At 51.0% G+C, this 14472-nt stretch overlaps 1 protein-coding gene across 2 annotated transcripts in view; it reads right to left on the bottom strand.

Moving 5' to 3' along the window:
- CDHR2 (cadherin related family member 2) overlaps positions 1 to 7325 on the bottom strand; it is a 35330-nt gene extending 28005 nt beyond the window's left edge. For both annotated transcript variants that reach the window (XM_086675537.1, XM_086675608.1), the window contains exon 1: positions 7225 to 7325. The gene's annotated coding sequence lies outside the window, so the exon portion shown is untranslated. The remainder of the gene's footprint in view (positions 1 to 7224) is intronic.
- Positions 7326 to 14472: the final 7147 nt, after the last annotated feature.

The following is a 14472-nucleotide window of genomic DNA, read 5'->3' as shown; positions in this document are numbered from 1 at the left end:
GCCCTGCATGGTGTGGCAAGCCAGCTCTTCGAGAAAACTGTAATAAAAATTCTTACAATTGCCTTAGCCTCTCCATGTCATTACACAGTCACCTCCATGAATTAAAAATCCCACTGGTTTTATAGTTAAGACATCTGGGCAGGTCCCATGACTGATTGATAGAATATGGCACCAGAGATGCTATGCCGGTTTCCAGGCCTAGGCCTCAAGATACTGACAGTTTCCTTTCCAGTGCCTTGGAACACTCACTCTTGGAACTCAGCAGTCATGCTGCAAGAAAGCCCAAGCAGTCTCTTGAAGAGACTCATGTGGAGAAGAACCGAAGCCCCTGGCCAACAGCCTGGTTGAGCTCCCAGTGGACAGCTAACATCCATGTGAATAAGCCGGTGTATAAACCATCCCAAAATGGATGCTCTACCCCCAAATGAGCCATCCCTTCTGAGCCCTGCCCAAATGGTAGATCTCTAAGCATAATAAATGACTGTTGCTGTTTGCCAGTAAGTCCTAGCGTGGTTGGTTATGTAGCAGTGGATAATGGGAACACATAGGGCTGAGTCTCTGAGAAAGTGACGTGTCTGACAGATAAGGAAAGGGCATTGTGTGAGGAGTGGAGGAGGGAGCTTTCTGTTCAGGAGAATTCAACAGTTATCTCCACTTCTTCCTTCTTGAAACCCCACTCAAATGATGGTAAAGATTTTAGAAGTTCAAAAGAGTTGGTGAGAGATGAACAACTTATCAAGCTAATGATAGTGAAAACCAGAGTACGGATGACACCCACGAGAAGCCAGCTCAAAACCCCAGAAAGGCCAAAGCATCGACGGTTCTAGAACCCTCTGAAATCGGAGGTGTGGGGTGGCCTAAAAGCAGGAAAATTAGTTGAAAGTTTGCATGTGGAGCCGTTAGACTCCCAGATACCGTTCTCCACCCATGCAGCCAGGGGGCTGACATCCCACCCCCCACACACATTAGAGAACTTACATGGAGGCTACTTCCTGAAAAGGCTGAATCGGAGAGATCTGGAGCCAGGGGGCCCTAGGCCTGGCAGAGGTGGGGTACCACAGCAAAACAGGGAGCTAAGTGAAAGACTGCACACTAAATGGTGACACTCTCAGCCCCTTGTCCCTTCTCAGTTCCAAAAGCACTGGCAGATGATAGGACACCTCCCCCAACCACCAGAAATTTAAAAAATAAAAAATAAAAAATGAAAAAAAAAAACAGAGAAAATGGACCCACTTAAGAGGAAACAACCCACGGATTCTGAAATGTAGGGGCTTCCATTGACTCACTTTATGGTGCGGCTTCTAAAAGACAAGTTCTGCCTTGCCCCCTGACCCAGAGCCCCCACGGATTTCATTATGTATGAACAGGAACCATCAGACATTGAAGGGAAGAGAGATGCCATAGCATGTGGGAGCTCCTACTGAAAACTGCCATAGCTTCAGGAAGTTTACAATCCGGTTGGCACGATCTTCATGGCTTGAAGTCAGGGTGGAAGTATTTACACCATGGAAATAAGCAAACACAATAAATCATGGAAACCTGCACACCAGTGACAGACACTGAAAAATCCAAACCAAGTCAAACAAAAATATGGGGAAAGGCAATTCGGGGGCTGTTTGTTGTTATAAATCTCGTAGTATGATTTGAATTTTTTATTTTTTTATTAAAAACATTTTTTGATTATTTATTTTGAGAGAGAGAGCGCGAGAGACAGAGTGCGAGCAGGGCAGGGCAGAGAGAGAGGGAGACACAGAAACTGAAGCAGGCTCCAGCCCCTGAGCTGTCAGCACAGAGCCCGACACGGGGCTCGAACCCACGAACTGCGAGACCGTGACCTGAGCCGAAGTCAGACACTCAACCAAATGAGCCACCCAGGCGCTCCTTATTTGAATTTTTTAAATTCAGCGCCCATGGGGCACCTGGGTGCCTCAGTCGGTAGAGTATACGACTCTTGATCTGGTGGTTGTGAGTTCAAGCCCCACCTTGGGTGTAGAGAGCACTTAAAAATAATATCTTTTTAAAAAAATTCACAGGGCACCTGGGTGGCTCAGTCGGTCGAGTGCCCAACTCTTGGTTTTGGTTCAGGTCATGATCCCAGGGTTAGGGATCGACCCTGGCATAGGACTCTGTGTGGAGCATGGAGTCCGCTTAAGATTCTCTCTCTCTCTCTCTCTCGCTCTCGCTCTCGCTCTCGCTCTCTCTCTATCTCTATCTCTCTCCCCCTTGGCCCCTCTCCCCCTCTCTTTAAAATAAAATAAATCAGTACCCATACTACTTGGCTAAAGCAAGCACTGTTACAAAGTTGCTCAGTCAGTATGCGAGGTGGCCCCAGGTCAGGTAAGAACCAGTCGTGTTCCGGGAATTGTAAGATGGGCCATGTGGCTGGACCCAGGAGAGAGAGGGGCCGGGAGGGAGACGGGGAGGGGAAGCAGGCAGAGGCAGATCACGCCTGGCCCTGTAAGACAAGGCGAGGCTGGTTTGCTTTATTCTAAGGAAAACGGAGGGTCATTTCAGGGTTTTAAGCAGAGGAGTGGCAGGGACTAATTTACTTTTCTAGAAGATCTTTCCAGCTGCTACATGCCGGTGGATTGAAATGGTGGCAGCAGGGCTAAAGAGAAGAGGCAGGAATAGAGGTATTTTGGGGGCAGGACATAAATTCACATCATCTCTGCACAACCCATTTTGCCGACAGAGAAACAGGCTCAGTGGAGCTCACAGCTAGAAGTGAGGGGGTCTTTCCCATGGGCTTTCCCCAGGGCTCCAGCAGGAGGCGGAAAAACCCAGTTCAGCTATGGGCCCCACACCTTCAAAACACCTGTTATTTCAGACCTAGTGATCCAAGGAACCTAAAATAAAGAACTCTTGGGGCGCCTGGGTGGCTCAGTCCGTTGAGCGACCGACTTCAGCTCAGGTCACCATCTCGCGGTTCGTGAGTTCCAGCCCTGCATCAGACTCTGCATTCACAATGCAAGTTCTCGCTTACCCTCTCTCTCTGCCCCTCCCTCCCTCTCTCTCTCTCTCAAAATAAATAAATAAAGGAAACTCTTTCAGCAGAAAAACTGTTCATCACAAGTGGTTATTTGTAATCATGGAAAATGGAAGTAACCTAAATGTGGGAACACCAAGCAACAGTCAAGAAAGATGGGACGAAGGCCTCAGTGGAATATGTGGCAGGTGTTAAGCATCCCGGCAGTGAGCGACAGCAGCTGCCATGGAAGGAACATGTACTCCATGCTGGACACCAAGCTGGGCACTATCTGACACAGGAACACTTAAGATAGGCACCATTATACCCACTTTACAGATGGGGAAAGTAGAGGTCAGAGAGGCAAAGAGCTTACAGAGCTGAGAAGCAGCAGAGGCTCTCTGGGCGATTCACTCTAAGCCCATTTCCTCCTTTGTAAGATGGACTGACAACTCTACGAAGTGATAGGGGTGGGGGGAGTGAATGAGAAGAGAATGTGCCAGCTCAGCCCCTGGCACACAGAAAGCACTCAACAAATGCAAATCCCTTCCTTCTGCCTGTTGTGCGGTCATCCTCACCATATGACTGCTCCTCCCAGTCCTACGCGAGACGTTGATGGCCAGGCGGTGGAGGATGCCGGTGTGATGGAGCTGGGGTCACCATGCAGTGACTGGGGGGGGGGGGCGGGCCCTGGAGCGGGTCGTGGAGGTGGAGTTGGGCCAGGACGGTAGTTTGGTTGGGGGTAGGGATGACAAAGGCATGGAAGCAGGGACGGTGGTGGCAGTGACGTGGGGATACCGTTTGTGATAATGAGGGTGGGGAGGCAGGTGGAGATGGTGGTGGCGGTGGGCACACAATAGACGCAGAGATGGAGTTGGACCCTGATGATGGCGGTAGACAGCTGGCGTCCACTGTGTGAGCAAAATCGGGGGTACCTCAACACTGGCTGGATGCAGCCAGTCCTGATGTCCCCTTGCTGTGTGATCTTGGACCTCACCCCTCACCTCTTTCGTCCTCCCACTTCCCCTCCTTCAGGGGTGAGTCAGCAGCCACAGGGAAATTAGTCACTAAGTGTGCAAGGTGTGCTTTTCACTATGACGAAGTGCAATCGGGAACACAGGAAACCCCTGCCCTCGGGATCCAGTCCTCAAGGGGGAAGGAAGCCGGCAAGGATGGCCCACGTGCTGTGGCTGGCACTTTGTACCCTGTGCCATTCAGTCCTTGGCACACCACGGCCCGGGAGCAGAAGGGACGTGACCCAGTCAGTAATGGGATCAGAACCCAAAGCAGGAAGTCTATTCTCTCTCTTTCTGGGCTTCTGATTTTCTCTTCCTCATCAGCCAGACTTCTCCCAGACAGTGTGTGCAGAGCACCCAAGGGCAAGGTAGAGGGAGAACAGCCTTAACTGGCAGGCATCCTCTAGGGTCCCCAAGGCCTCCACCTCCTGGCCTCCTTCCTGTAAACCAGCTACACTCATTGCTCATGGAAGCTTCTTCCAACTTCCCCCTCCCATTGTCTTGGGGCCTCAAGAAGCCTGCTGATCCTTACTCGGGGCAACAGTGATATATCCAAAGTCTTGCCCCTGCATCTGGTCCAGACCATCCCAGAGAGGTGGCTGTCAACCCCTTTTATTCCTGAGTCCCAGGGAAGATAAGGCTCCTGCCCAACGCCCGCAAGCCAGCTGGGGGCAAAAAACCGGACGCCTCCCTTCCACCCAGTCCAGTGCTCTCTTGCTGCGGTCCTGCCTCTCCTCCCCACTTTAGTACCTCCACCCTGGGTTTCACACAACCTTGTCCCCTTGTTACAGAGACTTTTTACACACACACACGCTCACTTGATCATAACGAGGCCAAAGTTCTATGGTCCAGAGTGTCACCTCTGGATTTGGTCATTTGAGAAAAATGTCCAGAGCCTGTGTGAGCTGGACAAGGAACAAGAACGAACCTGCCCTGCCAGTGAGCCTTCTCGCCCGCTGGGCACAGCTACTCCCAAGCACAAGCCTCCACCATGGCTCTGGCGGCAGGAAACACTTCCTCCCCCTCGGCCCGGCAGGCTGAGTCCTCACAGGTCCTGGGTTTCTCTTCCCGCACAAGCTGGTCCCCTTCCTCCTCCTGTGGTCCAGTGGCACTGGATGCTCCTGTTCTCCATCCACACCCTCTATTTTCCTCTATCCAGGCATTTGCATATGCTGTCCCCTCGCCCGGAATGCCTTCCCTCGCCTTCTGCATATGTGCAAATTCTCTCCATCCTCTAAGGCCAGGTCAGGTGCAGAGCCATGTGTATGCTTTGGTGGGCCCTCCTCCGGCCCCTGAGTTTCTGGTCTCCCAGCAAGGGCAGGGGACAGAGCAATTGCAAATGAACAAGAAGTGAATGGCGTTGCCTGTGGGCTGGGACTGGGGAGAGGCCTTGATAGTGCCCTGGCCGGCCCACCCCGGGCCTGTGCCGCTGGGCAGCCTGGGCGCGAAGAAGGCAGTCTCACCCCAGCCCCAGTACCACGCAGCCACACCCAGAGGCTCTTCTTTCCCTTCTACCTCTCAGTTTGCCTTCTAAAAAGTGGGACTATCTACATTCTAGAAATCCCAGCTTCCCTCTCCCCACACTTTCCTTCCTCTCAAAAAGTACTCCTTAAAGAAGGAGCGATGTCAAAAAAGAAGTGAATTAGGGTGCTTCTGAACCCCTACTGGCCACATGAGATGTGCAGGCCCCCCACCAGGAGTGCCCCTCTCACCCCCTCCCCCGCTTGGATGAGGCACACTCACCCTGGCCTGGGAAGCACTGGCTCCTTGACCCCAGTGGGAAGAGGCAGCAGCCACAGTCCCCAACAGCCCAGGGCACCCACACCGTCTCCCAGACAGGGGGTGAGGACCCCAGATCTGCCCAGGACCTCCAAGAGGGTCAGAGAGGGTGGTGGCCCTTGTCACCCACAGGCCCCCAAAGAGCTGACTCGGCCAGCATGGCCACTGCCACCTCTAGCTCATCGCATACTTTCTCTTCCGCTCTGTTTCCTTCTCACAGCTGTGCCCCAGCTGTAGGAATTATCGTTTGGGGTGCAGTGAGAAAACTGAGGCTCCGAGAAGTTCAAAGAGGGATGTCCGAGAGCATGGGACAGGGCATTAGACCCAGACTAGCTCCAAATCCAGGAGTCCTTGGGTGAGCCTTGGTCTGGGCTCCATTTGACTTCATGGGGCCCTACCTACACCCACAAGGCAGACACCAGCCCAGCCAGGGAGCCCCGGTGCCAAGATGTGGACCCCAAGAACACTGGGCTCCCTGCCACAGGGCCCCTCCAGTGCCCATCACCCCGGCTGTTTCAGCGGCAGATAGATACGGAGGCCAATGGCCCTGGGTTGGATTCCAGAATTTCACTTACTCACTGTCACCCAACCCCAGGCAAGCCCTTGCCCCCTCTGAGCCTCAGTTTCCCTCCTGAGAAACGGGGTGAGGTTAAGAACCATGGAGTCCATACACTGGTGGCCATCAGTCAGATCCCAAAGTTCCCTGAGCCCACGCCGGTGTCTGGTGCCCCAGCCGTGCAGTGCCGGCCTCAGGGAAGAGGTCCAGCCAGGCCCTGGCTCTCACACCAGGCCAGGGCTGGGGCCCGGCCTGCAGTTCGTCCCAGCCAGACCCTTCCTAGTACTGGCTGAGGTGGCACTCCAATCCATCACTGACCAAAGACCCAACTGGGCTTCAGAGGCTCTCCAGCTTCCTTCCTGCATCCTTACCATCCTGACTCCACCGATGTGGAAACTGAGGTCCAGAAGAGTTACAGAGCCCACCCAAAGTCAGGGCGGAGCTGGGATCTGAACCCACGCAGTTGGGGTCGGAGCCCAGTTCTTTCTCCTGGAGCTCTGGAGCCCTCCGGCTCAGCCACTCTGTCTTTACCCCTTGAGCTTCTTGTGAAAGAGGCCCAGGCAGGTTAACGCACTTGCCTGAGGGAACTGCCTCCCTTCTGTCCTGTGAGAAACCTCAGTGGGTCCAGATTATCCAAGGACTTGGAAGGGAGGGGAGCCATCAGCACCTGGGAACAGGTCTTATTAGCCCCACACTGAGAAGAAACTGAGGCCTGGCAGTCAGACTGGGACTCCCTCAGCTCCAGGTCCGCCCAACCCAGAACGAGCCCTCACTCCCTCTGCCCGGGGCTCCCACCCAGCTGGGTGGGAGCCACAGAGCTCACCTTGGCCTCAACAACCTTACTCAGCCCCTACCCCTGGCCAGCAGCCCCCTGCGGCCCCGTTGCAGCCAAGCTGTGCGGTCCCTACCTGTGCCCCGGAAGGGGCTGTGGAGGCGGCAGATGGGCACCAGCGGGCACCGTCTGGGGCCTGCCACAGCGTGGCCGGCAGACTTTAGCACCATCTCCTCCTCTCTTGAGCAATCATTAACCCCGCCAGAGACCACACCTTCCAGGATGAGAAGGATGGGACAGACTCCTCAACAGGCACTGACTGTGGCTCTAGCAAGGGGGCAGGAGGGCAAGACTGAGGCGACCCGCCTCCGTACTCCCAGGACAGAAGGCTCAGGCCACAGGAGAAAGAGCCTGGCAGAACCCCAGCCCAGAGACCTGGGAACCAGGCCCAACCCTGGGGCAGGCAGGAGGTGGGGAGGGTGACAGTTGGTCATCAGAAGGTGATACCTAAGCCTCCCATCTCCTCCTGGCTGTTAAGAGGCCTTAGTGACAGGCGGCCTGTGGAGAAAATGAGAGAGTAGTTAGGCCAGGATAAGGAACTAATAAGCAATCAAATATGGAGACTCCACTGGACATCTGTGAGGTTTTCAGAAGAGAGTGAGGGCAACCTTGAACTTGGGTAACGTACTCTCCTGCCTACTGTTGCTAATATTCCCCTCCACTGAGGCCCTCAAAGGGTATCTACCCTTCCCCAGGGGCTCATCCACCCCAGGCTGGTGTTAAATACCATCTAGGTGCTGTGGCCTCCCAGCATGGTCTGAGCCCCCAATTCCCCCTCCAGCCATGCAGGCCCCACCATCCATCCCTGTGTTGACGCAGGAGAAAGGGGACCCCCAATACAAGATCACCAGCCTCTTCTATGGTGACCCTCTCCTTATGGACAGGGACCCTACCTGACCCAATAGATACAGATCAGGCACTTTACAGGGATGTTTGTTCCCTACCCCCTCACCCATCACTCCCCAAATTTAAAATAGATTATCAAAGTACACATGCTTTGTGTATACCCATGTTCATAGCATACTTATTCGCATTAGGTAAAGCATGGAAACAACCCGATGTCCATCGACAGATGAATGGATAAACAAAAGGAAGGAAATTATTATACATGCTACAACATGGATGAACCTTGAGAACGTTGTGCTGAGGGAAATAAGCCAGTCACAGAAGGACAAGTACCATACGATTCCATTTACATGAAGTATCTAAAGTAGTCCAATTCATAGGAAAAAAAAGTAGAATGGTGGTCACTAGGGGCTGGCGGAAGAGGAATGAGAAGTTGTTTAGTGAGTACAGAGCTGCAGTTTTTGCAAGGTTAAATGAGTTCTGGGGGCACCTGGGTGGCTCAGTCAGTTAAGTGTGTGACTCTTGGTTTCGGCTCAGGTCATGATCTCACAGTTAGTGAGTTCGAGCGCCGATTTGGGCTCCATACTGACAGTGGGGAGCATGCTTGGGATTCTCTCTCTCTCTTTCTCTGCCCCTCCCCTGCTTGTGCTCTCTCTCTCTCTCTCTCTCTCAAAAAAAATAATTAAAAAAATATTAAATGAGTTCTGGAGATAGATGGTTGTGATGGGTGCACAGCTTTATAAATGTACTTAATACTTCTGAACTGTACACTTAAAAATTGTTAAGATAGTGAATTTTTATTTTATTTTATTCTTAATTTTTGTTTAATGTTTATTGTTGAGAGACGGAGAGAGACAGAGAATGAGCGTGGGAGGGGCAGAGAGACAGGGAGACACAGAATCCAAAGCAGGCTCCAGGCTCTGAGCCATCAGCACAGAGCACGCGGGGCTCGAACTCACAAACTGCAAGATCGTGACCTGAGCTGAAGTCGGACACTCAACCGACTGAGCCACTCAGGCCCCCCGAATTTTTTTTTTTTTTAAGTAAGCTTCCCACCCAGCATGGAGCCCAACACTGGGCTTGAACTCACAACTCCGAGATCAAGACCTGAGCTGAGATCAAGAGTCAGACACTTAACTGAGCCACCAAGGCGCCCGGATAGTGAATTTTATGTTAGGTGTATTTCAGCACAATAAAAAAAAAAAAAAGAAAAGGAAGGAAAATATATGCTACAACAAGCTTAAAAAGGTGAAGAAACCAGGATGAAGGGAAAAGGTATAGGAAAAACAAGGAGAATATAGGCCTGAATCGAATCCATAGAATATGTAAATATTTGCCTTGCAGTTCTGGTTACTTGCCAGAGGTGGGTCATGAATTGGCTTCTGAGCTTCTCCGCAGGCAAAGCAAAAAGGGAAACAGGATCCATTAAGTCCAGCATCCAACCACTAAACACACACACACACACACACACACACACACACATACACACACACCCTTTGGGTGAGTATGTCGGGGGCTAGAGAGAGAGCATGCAATGGTCAGCATCTGGGAACCATGGTGATGTGAGATCTGATACCTGAGAACTCTTGTCTGTCTCCAAGGAGCAGATGCTGCAGGAGGTGAACAGCACCTGACATGACTATTATAAGGTAGTTGTTAAGAGATGGGGCTCAGGGGCCGGACATCTGGATTCAGTTGTGATAGGGCAAATGATACCATGTCTCTAAGCCCCAGCAACCTTGTCTGTGAATCACGGACAATGTATGAAGCCTCTCTCAGAAGGTGGTGGTGGGGATGAAATGGAGTCATGCATTTAAAGTCCGGAGCACAGGGGCGCCTGGGTGGCGCAGTTGGTTAAGCGTCCGACTTCAGCCAGGTCACCATCTTGCAGTCCGTGAGTTTGAGCCCCGCGTCAGGCTCTGGGCTGATGGCTCGGAGCCTGGAGCCTGTTTCCGATTCTGTGTCTCCCTCTCTCTCTCTGCCCCTCCCCCGTTCATGCTCTGTCTCTCTCTGTCCCAAAAATAAATAAAAACGTTGAAAAAAAAATTAAAAAAAAAAATAATAAAGTCCCGAGCACAGTGTCCAACACAGAGTAAAGTCTCAATGAATGCTAGTGTTTGTTATAGTGTGGTGGGATTGCTGCTGACCTAACTACTAAGAAGACAGGCAGGCTGCTCCCCCCAGCACTCTGGGCTCTGGGCCTGCCCCAGACCGAGGGAGTCAGCCTGGTCTCCCTGGCCAGCTCCAGGTAGGGCAGACCCCAGACCCAAGTCCCTGCTCCCCGTCCCTGCTCTGACACCTGGGACCAACAGCTCTGAGTCACTGCTATGGTCCCATGAGGGCATGTGCTAACCTGCCAGACCTTTGGACAGCATCTGCACGATCCAGGTGTGGCCAAATGGTGCCCTGCCCTTCTCAAGTGGCACCTGTGTGCCTGCCACAATGCAGCCTCAGAAGTTCACTGAGCCCGGGCTGTGAAAATGCTGATCCAAGTAATAGCCCTAGGCACAGGCTCAGCTTCAGGGAAAGGCAGGCAGCCAGTCAGAAAGTGGAGCTAAGAGGCCAGGATGTGGATTCAGATGACTTGGGTCCTAATCACCTGCCCACTGCTTACCAGCTGGGGGTCTCGGGCATCTCCCTGAGCCTCAATGTCCTCATCTGTAAAATGCGTCTCGGCATCTCCCTGAGCCTCAAAATGAGTGTAACAGCAGAACTCAAAGGTTTATTATAAAGATTAATCAGGGAGGTGCAGCTCGCTCTCTCTCGCTCTCTCTCCCTGTCTCTCGCCCTCTCTCCTATCTGGAGAGTGTACTTTTTGCTTTAATAAACTTTCCCACTCATGTTACTCATTCCCATTAAAAAAAAAAAGATTAATCATGTGATACAGTAAAGCACTTAGCACAAGAACAAGTGATAGAGAAATGTGCACATGAGATAGCAATTCAGATACACATCAGGGTTCCTTCCCAGCCACTGTTCTAAGTGTGTGTGTGTGTTTTTTTTAAACAATTTTTAACATTTATTTATTTTTTGAGAGACAGAGAGAGACAGAGCATGAGCAGGGGAGGGGCAGAGAGAGAGAGAGAGGGATACACAGAAACTGAAGCAGGCTCCAGGCTCTGAGCTGTCAACACAGAACCTGACGCAGGGCTCGAACTCACTAGCCATGAGATCATGACCCGAGCTGAAGTTGGAGGCTCAACCGACTGAGCCACCCAGGCGCCCCTAAGTGTGTGCTTTTTTTTTTTTTTTTTAATTTTTTTTTTTCAACGTTTATTTATTTTTGGGACAGAGAGAGACAGAGCATGAACGGGGGAGGGGCAGAGAGAGAGGGAGACACAGAATCAGAAACAGGCTCCAGGCTCTGAGCCATCAGCCCAGAGCCCGACGCGGGGCTCGAACTCATGGACCGTGAGATCGTGACCTGGCTGAAGTCGGACGCTTAACCGACTGCGCCACCCAGGCGCCCCAGTGTGTGCTTTTTAAATATTTTGTTCAGAAAAACTTCTCGTTGCCTGTCTTTGCTGGCAACCTACTGTGTGCACCCACTATGTGCTCAGAAATTGACCAAGTTGAAATCAAGTCCTCACTTGCCTCTGACTAACTGGGTGACACTGGGCAAGTCACTCCTCTCTGAGCGGACCCTTCTTCATCTGCAACACAGAGACACCATGTACCCTCACCTACCCCTCCACTCCACTGTGCAGCCTCACAGGTTGACCCGGAGAGTCTGAGCCAAGAGTGGCTCTTTGCTGTGAATGTGTTCAATCCCTCCTCAACTTCCTAGCCTTCCCTTCATGCCGCACATGGCTTTGCAGAGTACAAAATTCCTTCATTGTTCTGTTCTACAGTAGAGGGGCCAGCCCAAGAACAACCCCTTGGTGTCAGAGACTCCGAGCCTCCAATGTTAGAAAGAATTTGGGACAGAAGAAACTAACTCCTCCCCAACCCAGACACCTGGGCCCCTTTCCAGGGCACACATTTGCTCTAAAGCACCCTTTCCTAGTGGCTGTTCTGCCGTGGCTTGTACACCTCCAGTAATAGGAAGCTCACCTTCTTACATGGCCTCCACTCCATGAGCCTAGTTGTATATGTTTCATTGAGTTGAGAGTTTCCCTGACCACTTCCACTGGGTCTACCTTCTGAGAGCACCAGATCCTGCTTCCTGTCTCCACTGTAAGACAGCTCCTCCAGAGCTTTCCCTCAGGTTCCTCCAACCATGCCCCACTACCACCACACATAGGTATAGCCGCCAGGACAACCTGGGTTCACATTTCAGCTCTCCCTTTCCTGGCTGTGTGACCTAAGGGAAGCCACTCTCCCTCTCTGAGCCTCAGCTTCCACATCAGGAAAATGAGGGTGGCTGTTTCCTTTCAGTCAAGTTAGTGGAGCTCCGAGAAGGAACGTAATGTCTCTGGGCCCTCTAGGAAAGTGACTCGATGCCACATGGCCCTCCTGGGCCCCCTGCCACTTCAGTGTTCATTCAACAGACAGGGATTGAACATTCCCTTAATGCCAGGCACTGTCCTTGGTTCTGGGCACCAGCAGAGTTGGAGGGGATCTGGGCACTCCTGCCCCACAGAGGGATAATCTGTATGACAGCAGAGTAGGCCAGGCCAAGAGGAAGGAAGGAAAGCCCAGGCAGAGGGAATAGTGTATACAAAACCCCACTCCAGAAAGAGCCTGGCCCTTGGGGGAACTGCAAGAACAAGGCTAGAACTCAGAGGCCATTTGTTCAGAAGACTGGGTTTCAAAAACGATTGTACATTAATACAGCGGAATACTATTCATTGGTTTAAAGGCAGCTCCATGTTCATGGCCGTATTGTTCACAGTAGCTGAGACGTGGAAACAACCTAAGTGTCCATCAACGGATGAATGGATAAAGAAGATGTGGTATATCCACAGTAAAATATCATTCAGCCATTGAAAAAAAAAAAAAAAAAAGGAGGGGCACCTGGGTGGCTCAGTCGGTTGAGGGGCCAACTTCAGCTCTGGTCATGATCTCACGGTTCTGAGTTGAAGCCCCACCTCGGGATCTCTGCTGTCCGCACAGAGCTCGCCTCACATCCTCCGTCCCCTCTCTGCCCTCCCCCCACCTCATGCTATCTCTCTCTCTTAAAAACAAATAAACATTGGGGCGCCTGGGTGGCTCAGTCGGTTGGGCGTCCGACTTCGGCTCAGGTCATGATCTCACGGTCTATGGGTTCAAGCCCCGTGTTGGGCTCTGTGCTGACAGCTCAGAGCCTGGAGCCTGTTTCCAATCCTGTGTCTCCCTCTCTCTCTGCCCCTCCCCCACTCTCACTTTGTCTCACTCTGTCTCTCAAAAATAAATAAATATATTTTTAAAAAATTCTTTTTAAATAAGTAAACATTAAAAAATTTTTTTAAAAGATAAGTTCTGGGATCTAATGTATAGCATGGTGACTACAGTTGACAATACTGTATCTTATCCTTGAAAGCTGCTATGAGAGTAGAGCTTTAAAGTTCTCATCCTAACAACAAGAAAACGGTAATTATGTGAGGTGAAGGATGTGTCGACTAAGGTTACTATGGTAACATTTTGCAATTTATACATGTATCAGATCATCATATTGTACACCTTGAACTTACACAATGTCACATATATTTCAATAAAGCTGGCGGGTGGGGAAGGATCAGACTACTAATACATAGGACCTCAAAAATACTTTAACCTCTAAAAGGGGGCGGCATTTACAGAGCCAGTCATTCCATTAGCCTAAAGTTCTAAACACACATAACTAATCTATAGTGACAGATGAATAGTTATGTACGGAGGGAAATGATGTGGAGGGGGCAAGAGGGAACTTTCTGGAGTGATGAAAACGTTCTAGATCTTGATCAGGGTTTTAGTTATACAGAGGTATATATTTAAGAAAAATTCAGTTATTGTAAGCTATACACATAAGATTTGTGCATTTTACTGTACATCTGTAAAATATACTCTAAATTAGGCCTTAATTTAGATGCAGTTCTGAAGAAGGCAAGGGCAAGGAGAAGGGAGAAACATGTTTGTTGAAGGATGAACCAGAGTAAGGCAGAAAGCAGGCTCTAGGTGTCAGGGCTTAGTAGAGATCTTGGACCGCCTAGTAAAATCTCTTCCCCTCACTAATGCCTCTGTTTCCAAATCTATAAAAAATGTTTAATTGAAAAAAAAAAGGGATAATATTTTCCCCTCACTGAGTTGTTAGACTTTAAGGAATAACCTAATTCACGTTAAGCACTTAGAATGCTGCTTCGCACATGGTAACAAGTGGAAGCTTAAAAAATTACGTAGGCCTCCAGGCAGCAGGCAGAGGAGCGGAGACCTGGGCGGAGATAAGAGGGCCCCCCGTGGGGCAGCCTCTGAGGTCTGCAGGGACTACAACCACAGGCAGGACCCAGCGTGGGGAGGGGCAAGCTGAGAGTTGTAGTTCTCGCCAGTCTGAAACAGCCACGGATGTGATGCGGGACGACAA

Source organism: Puma concolor, chromosome A1, assembly GCF_028749965.1.
Source record: "Puma concolor isolate L17-30 chromosome A1, mPumCon1.1.hap2, whole genome shotgun sequence".
NCBI lineage: Eukaryota > Metazoa > Chordata > Mammalia > Carnivora > Felidae > Puma > Puma concolor.
Note: the sequence above shows the minus strand (reverse complement) of the source record. Positions and strands in the feature narration are given on the sequence as shown.